The sequence below is a fragment of the Schistocerca cancellata genome, chromosome 8 (genome assembly GCF_023864275.1).
Source record: "Schistocerca cancellata isolate TAMUIC-IGC-003103 chromosome 8, iqSchCanc2.1, whole genome shotgun sequence".
NCBI classification, from domain to species: domain Eukaryota; kingdom Metazoa; phylum Arthropoda; class Insecta; order Orthoptera; family Acrididae; genus Schistocerca; species Schistocerca cancellata.
The window spans coordinates 201,821,248-201,833,723 of record NC_064633.1 but is presented as its reverse complement, the minus strand read 5'-3'; the positions used below and the strand labels follow the sequence as shown (position 1 = coordinate 201,833,723).

At 41.9% G+C, this 12,476-nt stretch overlaps 1 pseudogene; it reads right to left on the bottom strand.

Annotated features, from left to right (window-relative positions):
* Window positions 1-9,339: 9,339 nt before the first annotated feature.
* Window positions 9,340-9,457, bottom strand: LOC126095917 (5S ribosomal RNA; annotated as a pseudogene).
* Window positions 9,458-12,476: the final 3,019 nt, after the last annotated feature.

Sequence of the window (12,476 nt, the reverse complement as noted above, 5' to 3'; positions counted from 1 at the left end):
CGCGATGTCGCCAAACACGGATGCGACCATCATGATGCTGTAAACAGAACCTGGATTCATCCGAAAAAAATGACGTTTTGCCATTCGTGCACCCAGGTTCGTCGTCGAGTACACCATCGCAGGCGCTCCTGTTTGTGATGCAGCGTCAAGGGTAACCGCAGCCATGGTCTCCGAGCTGATAGTCCATGCTGCTGCAAACGTCGTCCAAATGTTCGTGCAGATGGTTGTTGTCTTGCAAACGTCCCCATCTGTTGACTCAGGGATCGAGACGTGGCTGCACGATCTGCTGCAGCCATGCGGATAAGATGCCTGTCATCTTGACTGCTAGTGATACGAGGCCGTTGGGATCCAGCACGGCGTTCCTTATTACCCTCCTGAACCCACCGATTCCATATTCTGCTAACAGTCATTGGATCTCGACCAACGCTTGCAGCAGTGTCGCGATACGATAAACCGCAATCGCGATAGGCTACAAACCGCCCTTTATCAAAGTCGGAAAAGTGATGGTAGGCATTTCTCCTCCTCACACGAGGCATCACAACAACGTTTCACCAGGCAACGCCGGTCAACTGTTGTTTGTGTATGAGAAATCGGTTGGAAACTTTCCTCATGTCAGCACATTGTAGGTGTAGCCACCGGCGCCACCCTCGTGTGAATGCCCTGAAAAGCTAATCATTTGTATATCACAGCATCTTCTTCCTGTCGGTTAAATTTCACATCTGTAGCACGTCATCTTCGCGGTGTAGCAATTTTAATGGCCAGTAGTGTAGAACAAAATGAGCACGAATAATCTTATGTCTGATTAGAACAATTTAGTTTCCAGTAAACACATAAAGGCTCTTTTTTTTGTCATCAGTCTACTGACTGGTTTGATGCGGCCCGCCACGAATTCCTTTCCTGTGCTAACCTCTTCATCTCAGAGTAGGACTTGCAACCTACGTCCTCAGTTATTTGCTAGACGTATTCAAGTCTCTGTCTTCCTCTACAGTTTTTGCCCTCTACAGCTCCCTCTAGTACCATGGAAGTCATGCCCTCATGTCTTAGCAGATGTCCCATCATCCTGTCCCTTCTCCTTATCAGTGTTTTCCACATATTCCTTTCCTCTCCGATTCTGCGTAGAACCTCCTCATTCCTTACCTTATCAGTCCACCTAATTTTCAACATTCGTCTATAGCACCGCATCTCATATGCTTCGATTCTCTTCTGTTCCGGTTTTCCCACAGTCCATGTTTCACTACCGTACAATATTGTACTCCAGACGTACATCATCAGAAATTTCTTCCTCAAATTAAGGCCGGTATTTGATATTAGTAGACTTCTCTCGGCCAGAAATGCCTTTTTTGCCATAGCGAGTCTGCTTTTGATGTCCTCATTGCTCCGTCCGTCATTGGTTATTTTACTGCCTAGGTAGCAGAATTCCTTAACTTCATTGACTTCGTGACCATCAATTCTGATGTTAAGTTTTTCGATGTTCTCATTTCTACTACTTCTCATTACCTTCGTCTTTCTCCAATTTACTCTCAAACCATACTGTGTACTCATTAGACTGTTCATTCCGTTCAGCAGATCATTTAATTCTTCTTCACTTTCACTCAGGATAGCAATGTCATCAGCGAATCGTATCATTGATATCCTTTCACCTTGTATTTTAATTCCACTCCTGAACCTTTCTTTTATTTCCAACATTGCTTCCTCGATGTACAGATTGAAGAGTAGGGGCGAAAGGCTACAGCCTTGTCTTACACCCTTTTTAATACGAGCACTTCGTCCTTGATCGTCCACTCTTATTATTCCCTCTTGGTTGTTGTACATATTGTATATGACCCGTCTCTCCCTATAGCTTACACCTACTTTTTTCGGAATCTCGAACAGCTTGCACCATTTTATATTGTCGATCGCTTTTTCCAGGTCGACAAATCCTATGAAAGTGTCTTGATTTTTCTTTAGCCTTGCTTCCATTATTAGCCGTAACGTCAGAATTGCCTTTACTTTTCCTAAAGCCAAACTGATCGTCATCTAGCGCATTCTCAATTTTCTTTTCCATTCTTCTGTATATTATTCTTGTAAGCAGCTTCGATGCATGAGCTGTTAAGCTGATTGTGCGATAATTCTCGCGCTTGTCAGCTCTTGCCGTCTTCGGAATTGTGTGGATGATGCTTTTCCGAAAGTCATATGGTATATCGCCAGACTCATATATTCTACACACCAACGTGAATAGTCGTTTTGTTGCCACTTCCCCCAATGATTTTAGAAATTCTGATGGAATGTTATCTATCCCTTCTGCCTTATTTGACCGTAAGTCCTCCAAAGCTCTTTTAAATTCCGATTCTAATACTGGATCCCCTATCTCTTCTAAATCGACTCCTGTTTCTTCTTCTACCACATCAGACAAATCTTCACCCTCATAGAGGCTTTCAATGTATTATTTCCACCTATCTGCTCATACTAAATTAATAAGTCATTATTTCCTTTCTTTCTACCAAACCGTTAATGTCTCAGCTAAATCTAGCGTAAAATATTTTACAGTTATAAATTTTTTTCCAGGGGGTGCACCCGCGTTAGCGGGACTTTTGTAATTAAAGTCATTTTCACTTCAGTAGCAGCGTCGCGCGCTGACAGTAATGGCAAGCGACCCGCTAATGAGTGCTGCCGTCACGGGAAGAGTTTTTTTACGTCTCATTCGCCCTCCGCCAGTCAATACCAGAGGCGGTACTTTATACTCGCCTCGATAAACACGTCTGAGCTTCATTCTGTTGCCTGTCTGCGCTAACTACATCGTTAACGGCAGGAAAGCGATAAACTGAAAGAACTTGTCTGGGAACAACATGCCATAACTTGCATTGCCTGATGAATTTTTTAAACTGTATATCGAAGCAGATGTATTTTCGGACGGACACGCTGCTTGTGCAGAGGTGTATCAAAATAACACCTGAGAACAGTTTATAACACTGCAACTGCATTTGCGTTGCGTGTGCAATCAAGTACCAAATTTGGTTTATTACGTACTATGCCCCAACAGAACAAATAGTCCTGTCACGGAAAAGCCACGTATAACACTTCCGTCCGCTACTATTATACCATAACCTTAAAGTTGTAGGCAGATCGTACAATGAAACTATATTGTTAAAGTAATTATGGTATAAAGCAATAGAACAGTGTTACCCTCTGAAAGGAATTTAGTTGTGTTGACCGTGATGTACCTAACGGGGGTGGCTTATCGGAAGTGAAAGTCAAAATTACGTAAATATTTAAACAGTAACAAACAATAATTTGCTTATCCTCACTGTCCAAATGATAATAAAAACTGTCGCCAGCCTAATTAGGCATGAGGATGATTAACATTCTTGTTCAAGAAATAGATATGAGTAACTTTAATGGACGAACACAACCTATACTTTGCCACACGAGACTGCAATGAACTCTGGCACTAGCATATGTTAACGTTATGGTTGACACTTAGAGCAGAACAAACTATTTGCATAAATATAATAGATAACGATACACACTATTACCTTCAGGGCTTAGTCAACTGAGTGGTCTCAATAATATTACTATTAATATTCGCTGTAGAATCATAAATTGGACATAGGTTTAGTCTCTCTTTTACCAATTACTTTTCTATCTGACATGGAAAAAGATATTCCACTAGCAAACTATTTCTCACTGACCTTTGAATAAAAGTAGCTACTGTTATCATAGATAGTGGTCTTTCTGTTAATTGTTACCTAGCATAAGCACAATAGACAAACTGTGGATCCTGGTACATTATTGATATGCACTTCCAATACACAAGAGAGACAAGCACTTAACAAATATGAGTAATAACTTCCCACAAATGCAGTTCACGACTTTTACTGCAGTGAGACACGATATTGACATATTTGTAAGAAACTGACTCACCTTTTACAATTTACAACAGGCAGCACTATGATCAACAACTAAGCAAAATTTTATAAGCCTCAGTTTTAAGAATTTTTATTTTTTAAAAGTAACAGCAAATTGTTTACTAAGGACAACATTTCAAACCAAACTTTAGTAATATTCACTTTTGGAACTAACCTCAAGATGGTTCATTGCCTGTCTTTATTACCAAAGTCTTCTGCTTTCAAGTCAGTGATTAAATAGGTCACTTACAAAGTCCACAAAACTTTAAATTGGACTGTTTCAATCACTAGGAGGCTTTCACAAAGCTACATTTACTGCCTCCCACAATTTTACCAAATCCACAGTAAATCTGAATACTCCCTTCTTACCAAAGATCGAACAACATTATTTAATTAACTGTTTAGCTTTGAGGCTTTCATTTTTTTCACAATAAGGACACTCGTTAATCATATTTCAAAAGGAGAGGAACCTGAGAGGTGTTGTGATAAGGAAAAAATCAATGTAGATACATAAATTCAGTTATAAGTTATCTTATACTTGAGCACACTAAAACATCCAATGAGCTGATCCTTCACTTTACATATTTACAATTCCTTGGTTCCTTTTTAGTGATAGAGAGTGCATGTCGGTGGGTGGATTTGCAGACGGAAATGCTGGACTCTGTCATTTCTTGGTGGTATTCATAGATACCAATTCCAGAATAGCTTTTTATCCATCCACCCGAGGTATTGTAAAGCGGCACGAAAAGCCTCTCTCGGCACCAGCGCAATACACAACGTTTACATGAGCAGTTGACAGTTTGGTAGCTCGTCCCCGACTGACTCTTAATCCACCTCTTCTACCTATGCCAACCACAATTTGCGCGCGCTACACAGTTCCGTCCCCGAGGGGAACCACACCACCTTTTACATACAAAATAACTAAGTACCCTAAATGAAGGTCATCAGTTTACATAACAGCGACCAAACATATTAAATGAAACAGAACATTTGCAGATTTTGACATTTCTACAAAAAATTATTTAAACAAAATTATTCGACTTCAAAGATCACCAAAGACGTTATGTAAGAAAGACAAAACATATCATTTGCTCATATTGTGCATATTACAGAGATTACACTTCATTACAGTATCGAATTAATCATACACTAATTACAGAAGTTCAACGATTAGGTGTTGAACAAAACAGAAAGCTAAATGAATCAATAAAAGGTATGTAGTGTCTAAGCTATGGTGTTACAAGTCTCATTGTGAATAAATAGTAATACCATAATTCGTTCGCTATGATAGTTACTACAACAACAAAGAAAGAAAGACTGCGATGCACCACAGAGTAGGTCATTACTTATCCCTGCGTGCGACCGCCCCCCCCCCCCCCCACCGCGGCGCGCCCTAGTTGATGCAATATGGAACACTCTTACTGTTTTGGGCAACTAAGCCATGTAGACGGATTTATATTTGCAGCAAACTAAATAAAGAGACAGTAGTTCGTGTCTCAATAAGGAACTCGGAAGTATTTCTCTCTGGAGATGAGCATGCAAAAGAACTGTGTCTCAGGTTTAAAAGAATAGTTCATCATGCACTTGATATGTCTGTACCTTTTAGAACAGTTCATGACAGGAGGGAACCTTCGTCGTATACAGTCACTGTAAAGAAACTCCTAAAGAAACAGACTGCTGCATAATTGGTGTGAAACAAAGCATACGCCTATAAATAGGGAGACCCTTAATTAAACACGTTTGGCTGTCAAGAGAGCAATGCGTGAAGCCTTCAACGACAACCGTAACAGAATATTATCGAAGGGTCTCTCACAGAAACCAAATAAATTCTGGTCATACACACGAATTCTTTACAGACGAATGGAAAAACTGGTAGAAGCGGACCTCGGTGGAGATCAGTTTGGATTCCGTAGAAATCTTGGAACACGTGAGGCAATACTGACCCTACTACTTATCTTAGAGAATAGATTAAGGAAATCCAAGCCTACGTATCTAGCATTTGTAGACTTAGAGAAAGCTTTTGACAATGTTGATTGGAATACTCTCTTTCATATTCCGAAGGGAGCGAAAGGCTGTTTACAATTTGTGCAGAAACCAGATTGCAGTTATAAGAGTCGAGGGGCATGAAAGGGAAGCAGTGGTCGGGAACAGAGTGAGACAGGGTTGTAGCCTATCCCCGATGTTATTCAATCTGTATATTGAGCAAGCAGTAAAGGAAACAAAAGAAAAATTCAGAGTAGGAATTAAAATCAATGGAGAAGAAATAAAAACTTTGAGGTTCGCCGATGACATTGTAATTCTGTCAGAGGCAGCAAAGGACCTGGAAGAGCAGCTGAACGGAATGGACAGTGTCTTGAAAGGAGGATATAAGATGAAAATCAATAAAAGCAAAACGAGGGTAATGGAATGTAGTCGGATTAAATCGGGTGATGTTGCAGGAATTAGATTAGGAAATGAGGCGCTTAAAGTAGTAGTTGAGTTTTGCTATTTGGGGACCAAAATAACTAACGATGCTCGAAGTAGAGAGGATAAAAAATGTAGACTGGCAATGGCAAGGAAAGCGTTTCTGAAGAAGAGAAATTTGTTAACATCGATTATTGATTTAAGTGTCGGGGACTCGTTTCTGAAAGTATTTGTATGGACTGTAGCCATGTATGGAAGTGAAACGTGGACGATAAATAGTTTAGACAAGAAGAGAATAGAAGCTTTCGAAATGTGGTGCTACAGAAGAATGCTGAAGATTAGATGGGTAGATCACATAACTAATGAGGGGGTATTGAACAGAATTGGGGAGAAGAGAAATTTGTGGCACAACTTGACTAGAAGAAGTGATCGGTTGGTAGGACATGTTCTGAGGCATCAGGTGAGCACCAATTTAGTATTGGAGGGCAGCGTGGAGGGTAAAAATCGTAGAGGGAGGCCAAGAGATGAATGCACTAAAGAGATTCAGAAGGATATAGGTTGCAGCAGGTACTGGGAGATGAAGAAGCTTGCACAGAATAGAGTAGCATGGAGAGCTGCATAGAACCAGTCTCTGGGCTGCAGACCACAACAACAACATACATAAAGGTTCTTGTTGGTACCATGTCATGGACAAGACAGGGACTGGAATTGAGGGTAGCAAAACAAATTCAGAAACGCCGAACATGATTTTCAAATGTTCCTACACAAATTAAAGTCGGGGTATTGCCTCCACCCCCCCCCCCCCCCCAAGTTTAATTCTTGCACCACTACAAAGATGAGTGGTACAGAAATAGCCGATATCGCTAAAATTTACAGCGTCCGATAGAATCCCAGTCAGATCCTACTATACCGAATATGCTGCGAGTTAGCTGCTCTCTTAACCGTAATCTACCGTTGACAGCTCGAACAAAAAAACCGTGCCGAGTAGTTGGAAGAAACCACTGGTCACACCGGTCTACAAAAAGTACTGCATAAGTGACCAACAAAACTATCGTCTGATATTCTTGACATTTATTTGTTGTAGAATCTTAGAACATATTCTGAGCTCAAACGTAATGAAGTATCCCGTACAAAACGAGCTCCTCCATGCCACCCAGCATGTATTTGGAAAACTTAAGTCATGTGACACACAACTTGCGCTTTTGTCACATGACATTCTGAAAGTTAAGGATCAAGGCACTTAGATAAATGTAGTATTTTTCTGTTTCCGAGCAGTATTTGACTCAGTGCCACACCTACGCTTGTAAGTAAAAAATACGATCGTATGGGTTAGCGAGCCAAATTTGGACTAAGGATTTTGTGGTAGGGAGGACGCAGTATGTCATCTTTGATGAAGAATCTTTGACAGATAAAGAAGCCACGTCGGGTATGTCCCAGAAAAGTGTGTCGGGAACTTAGTAGTTCATGTCGTATATTAATGGCCTAGCAGATAATATTTATAAAACCTCGGACTTCTTGAAGGTGATTCAGTTATCTGTAATGATATACTGTCTGAAAAAAGCTGCATAAATATTCAGCCGGATCTTGATATGATTTCAAATCAGTGCACTGTTTGGCAACTTAATTAATCGTCAGAAATGTAAACCTGTGCATTTCACAAAACGAAAAAAACCTAGTACCCTATGACTACAGTATCAGTGCATCACTGCTTCAGTCGGTCAACTTATACAAACATCTGGGTGTTTGCAGCGATATGAAGTACGATGATCAAATAGGCTCACCCATACGCAACGCAAGTAGCTGGCTTCGGTTTACTGGCAGAGTACTAGGGAAATAGAATCAATCTACAAAGTAAATTGTTCACATATCATTCGTGCAGCTCATGCTAGAATATTGTTCAATTGTATGAGACCGGTACAAAATAGGACTAGCAGGGGATATGGAATGTATACAGAGAAGAACTGCACGAATGGTCACAGATTTGTTCGATCCTTGGGAGAATGTAACGGAGATGCTGAAGAAACTGAACTGCCAGACAGCTGAAGGTAGGCGCAAACTATTCCAAGAAAGCCTGTTGGCAAAGTTTCGAGAACCAGCTTTAGAGTACGAATCTAGGAATATACAACAACCGCCTACGTACCGTAGGGACCGTGAGCACAAGATTAAGCCGCGCACCATACGTCAACGGAACGGGAAGAAGCTCTAATAACTGGTACAGTGGGATAGACCCACTGCCACGCACTTCTCAGTTGTTGGCAGAGTTCGGATGTAGATACAGATGTAGATCGCGATTAACGGGAGTGAGTAAATTGAATAGCGGTGATGGAAGAAGTAAACTGAAACCAACAAAGCTCCAAGTAACGATCAGATACACACCGTAAGGAAAGGCGAATAGTGGACGAAAATCATTCCACAGCGGTAGATATCTCGGAAATGGTACTAGGACTGGCACAAAGAACCGCACTGATGATACGAGTTGTAACTCGATCTTATACTGAACGAGCTGATTCTGGAATCACAGTTCGGCTCCTAAGACTCTGGAGTAGCGGTGGTAGTAAGAAGGTGTTCGTATCAGATCGGCCATGCTGCAGCATGTTTCCTTCGTCACTAATACAACCAAACTGATTCACATGGCCGTATTAAACGGGTCTGATGTGATCCATGCAACGTTTTACAACAGCGATTCGGAAGATCCCCTCGCGACTGCAAAAGCGACATAATCTCATCTTACACAGTAACTGAATATTTATGATGTAACACACAAAGTTGACCTTCGAAGTAAGCAATCCAGGAACAAAACCAACGCATCCTTTATTCTGTGTAATGACTTATTAAAAAAACTTAACTCCTCCCGAACAGGCCATGAAGGCCCATCGGTACCGACCGGCCGCCGTGTCATCCGCAGACCACAGGCGCCACTGGATGCGGATAGGGAGGGGCATGTGGTCAGCACGCCGCTCTCCCGCGGTGTGTCAGTTTACGAGACCGGAGCCGCTACTTCTCACTCAAGTAGCTCCTCAGTTTGCCTCACAAGGGCTGAGTGTACCCCGCTTGCCAACAGTGCTCGGCAGACCGGATGGTCACCCATCCAAGTGCCAGCCCTGCCCGACAGCGCTTAACTTCGGTGATCTGACGGGAACCGGTGTTACCACTGCGGCAAGGCCGTTGGCGTAATGACTTACAGAAGTCCTAATTGCAGGTATGAGCGCCTTTTGAAGTTGCAAACTTATGATAACAATTCGACATTCTCGCCACCTTCTTTGAATATCATCTACGATGGTTGTAAACAGGGCCCCATTATTACAAACTTGCTGCACACCTCCCTCGCCCTATCCCTGTCCGCCACACCCACCCCCACTCTCTCGTCCTGCCCCTCTCTCTGTCCCTATGCTACACCTTCCTTTCTCTGTCCATCTGCTCCTCGCTACTCTCTTTTTCCATCTGTTCAACCGCCCCCCCCCCCCTCTGCCCATCTGCTTCTTCTCCTGTGTCCATCTCTTCCTGCCCCCTCTGTCTTCTCCTCACGTCTTCTATTTCCTGTTCCTCCTCCTCCTCCTCCTCTCTCTGTCTGTCTCCTACCCCCGTCTTTCAGTCCACCTTCTTCTTGTTTGTCCATTTTCTCTTCCCTTTCTCTGGCTATTTTCCCCTCTTCCTTTATCTGTCTATCTCCTCCTCGTCTGTCTATCTCCTCTTCCTTTTCTCTTTCGATATCCTCTTCCTCTCACTCTGTTCTCTTCTTCCCCTTATTTCTGTCCATCTCCTCCTCTCCACTATCTGTCCATCTCCACCTTCCCCTCTCTGTCTGTCCTTCTCTTCCTACCTCCATTCTCTCTCCACATTACAACCCTCATCACGAGGTTCTTACCCTAACAGTATTACTTTCCACATAGTGAGTAATATATGTATCAAATTTGGTTGAAACCGATCCAGGGTTTTGGGAGGAGTTTTCTGTCTATAGCTTTGCCTACATTTGCACATGTATTCGTGCCTCTAGAGAATTCCTGCTTCAGTTTTAACATAGCTCAATGTTTATGATGCCATATTTCGGGTACTAATGTGTCGTACAATGAAATAATTTTGTAGATTCGTCCAACAGCATGTGTGGCTACTGTTTGCGAAATGTGTTCTGAATACAGTAAGCCGCAAAGAAGTGATACAGTGAAACGTCATGCATGCCGCAGCAGTTTTTCACGCATCTCAGTGTTTATGACGTCATATCTCCTGAACCAGGTGTCATATAATGATATAATTTTGCAAGTACTTTCTGCGGTATATGCGAATACTGTCTGCAAAGTATGTCGTGAATACGGTTAGTAGCAAAGAAGTAATAAATTATAACGTCATGCCTCACACACTACGTTTACTGCATGAGCAGCGAATATACAGCGTGGTCCATTGGTCGTGATCGGGCCAAATATCTCACGAAATAAGCGTCAAACGAAAAAACTACAAAGAACGAAACTTGTCAAGCTTGAATGGGGAAACCAGATGGCGCTATGATTGACCAGCTAGATGGCGCTGCCATAGGTCAAACGGATATCAAATGCGTTTTTTTTAAATAGGAACCCCCATTTTTATTACTATTCGTGTAGTACGTAAAGAAATGTGAATGTTTTAGTTGGATCACTGTTTTTGCTTTGTGATAGATGTCGCTGTAATAGTCACAAACGTATAAGTACGTGGTATCACGTAACATTCCGCCACTCTCATTGAAATCACTTTCTCGTACCAGGGACACCCCAGTTGCATGTAGGTCGGGCGGGGGAGGGTTGGCGGGGATCCAATAAAGCAGTACCCAAGAAGTTGGCATAGTATTGACGGTATCTTGGATTAAGTGTGAGAAAGGTAAAGCAATCTTCTTGCAGGTATGCCCAGAAATCAAGAACACTCTTGTCTCCGTCATGAAACAAGTAAGAGATCGATAAGCCTTTTATCCATTTCACAGCATTCGTCTACGTAGGAAATAGGCCTAATCTGAGAACAGAAGTGACTTCGATGTAATGGCATGGGGAGCTGTAGTTAGAAGGAAGACAAGCGTTTTCCAAATCAGCTGCCACACCTCTGCAGGAGATCCAGACATCAGTCGCTGGTCATTCATGTCAACCATGTGACACTGGAGCAAATCGGCGAATCTGTCATGTTAATGGCATCTAGATGAAGTTGTGTCAAGTACAAGCTGATAATAATTAAAGTTAAACTTTCAAAACGCTGTAGAAATAACAAAACTGGCCAGAATGACGTCAAATTGCAAAGGAATATTATCGGAGAAGGGGTAAAACGTATGACAGAAGAAAAAAATAATGTGAAAATTGACCAACAGATGGTGCTGTATGTGTCAGGATACGTAAATGTAAACACTTGTCATGCACACGACACACTGAAGTTGGTATAAACAGCCAGCCGAAGTGGCCGTGCGGTTAAAGGCTCTGCAGTCTGGAACCGCAAGACCGCTACGGTCGCAGGTTCGAATCCTGCCTCGGGCATGGATGTTTGTGATGTCCTTGGGTTGGTTGGGTTTAACTAGTTCTAAGTTCTAGGGGACTAATGACCTCAGAAGTTGAGTCCTATAGTGCTCAGAGCCATTTGAACCATTTTTGGTATAAACACTGTAACCTCCCCGGAGAATTTTGAACAAAGGACAATAGTGTAACCTCCCAGAGAAATTTTGAAAGACAATATTTAAAGAAATGAATGAAATCTCAGTGACAATGAAAACACAAATAGACCGAAATGTCTATCTTTAGGCCCTGATTAAACTCTAATTCTTACCTCAATAAAACTGCATCTGCTCTTATTTTTCGCCATAGCTTGGAGGAAATGCATCGCAAATATATTTTTTTTTTAGAATTTAAGGGAAACTTTTCTTTAAGGAAATGCAAGGGAAATATTATTTCAAAAAAGGATTGTTTGTTAAAATGGTTGGTTTAAAAACAAAATTATTATTGGGGCGATTCTTGAACAAATTAGTTACAGTTAATTTACATTACATTATCAGATGTGCAGAAAGCTGCTTCATTACCTTATTTAAAAAATATACCTCGTCCTGAATCTTGACCATAGAGCCATGTCGACGCCCGCCGACTCCTCACACACAACACCGACTGTCTCTCGCGTACTACTAGCACAGACAGCCTACATGCAACAGCCTCGCAACAACTGAACTCTCGCGCGCTATTACTCTCTCGCAAC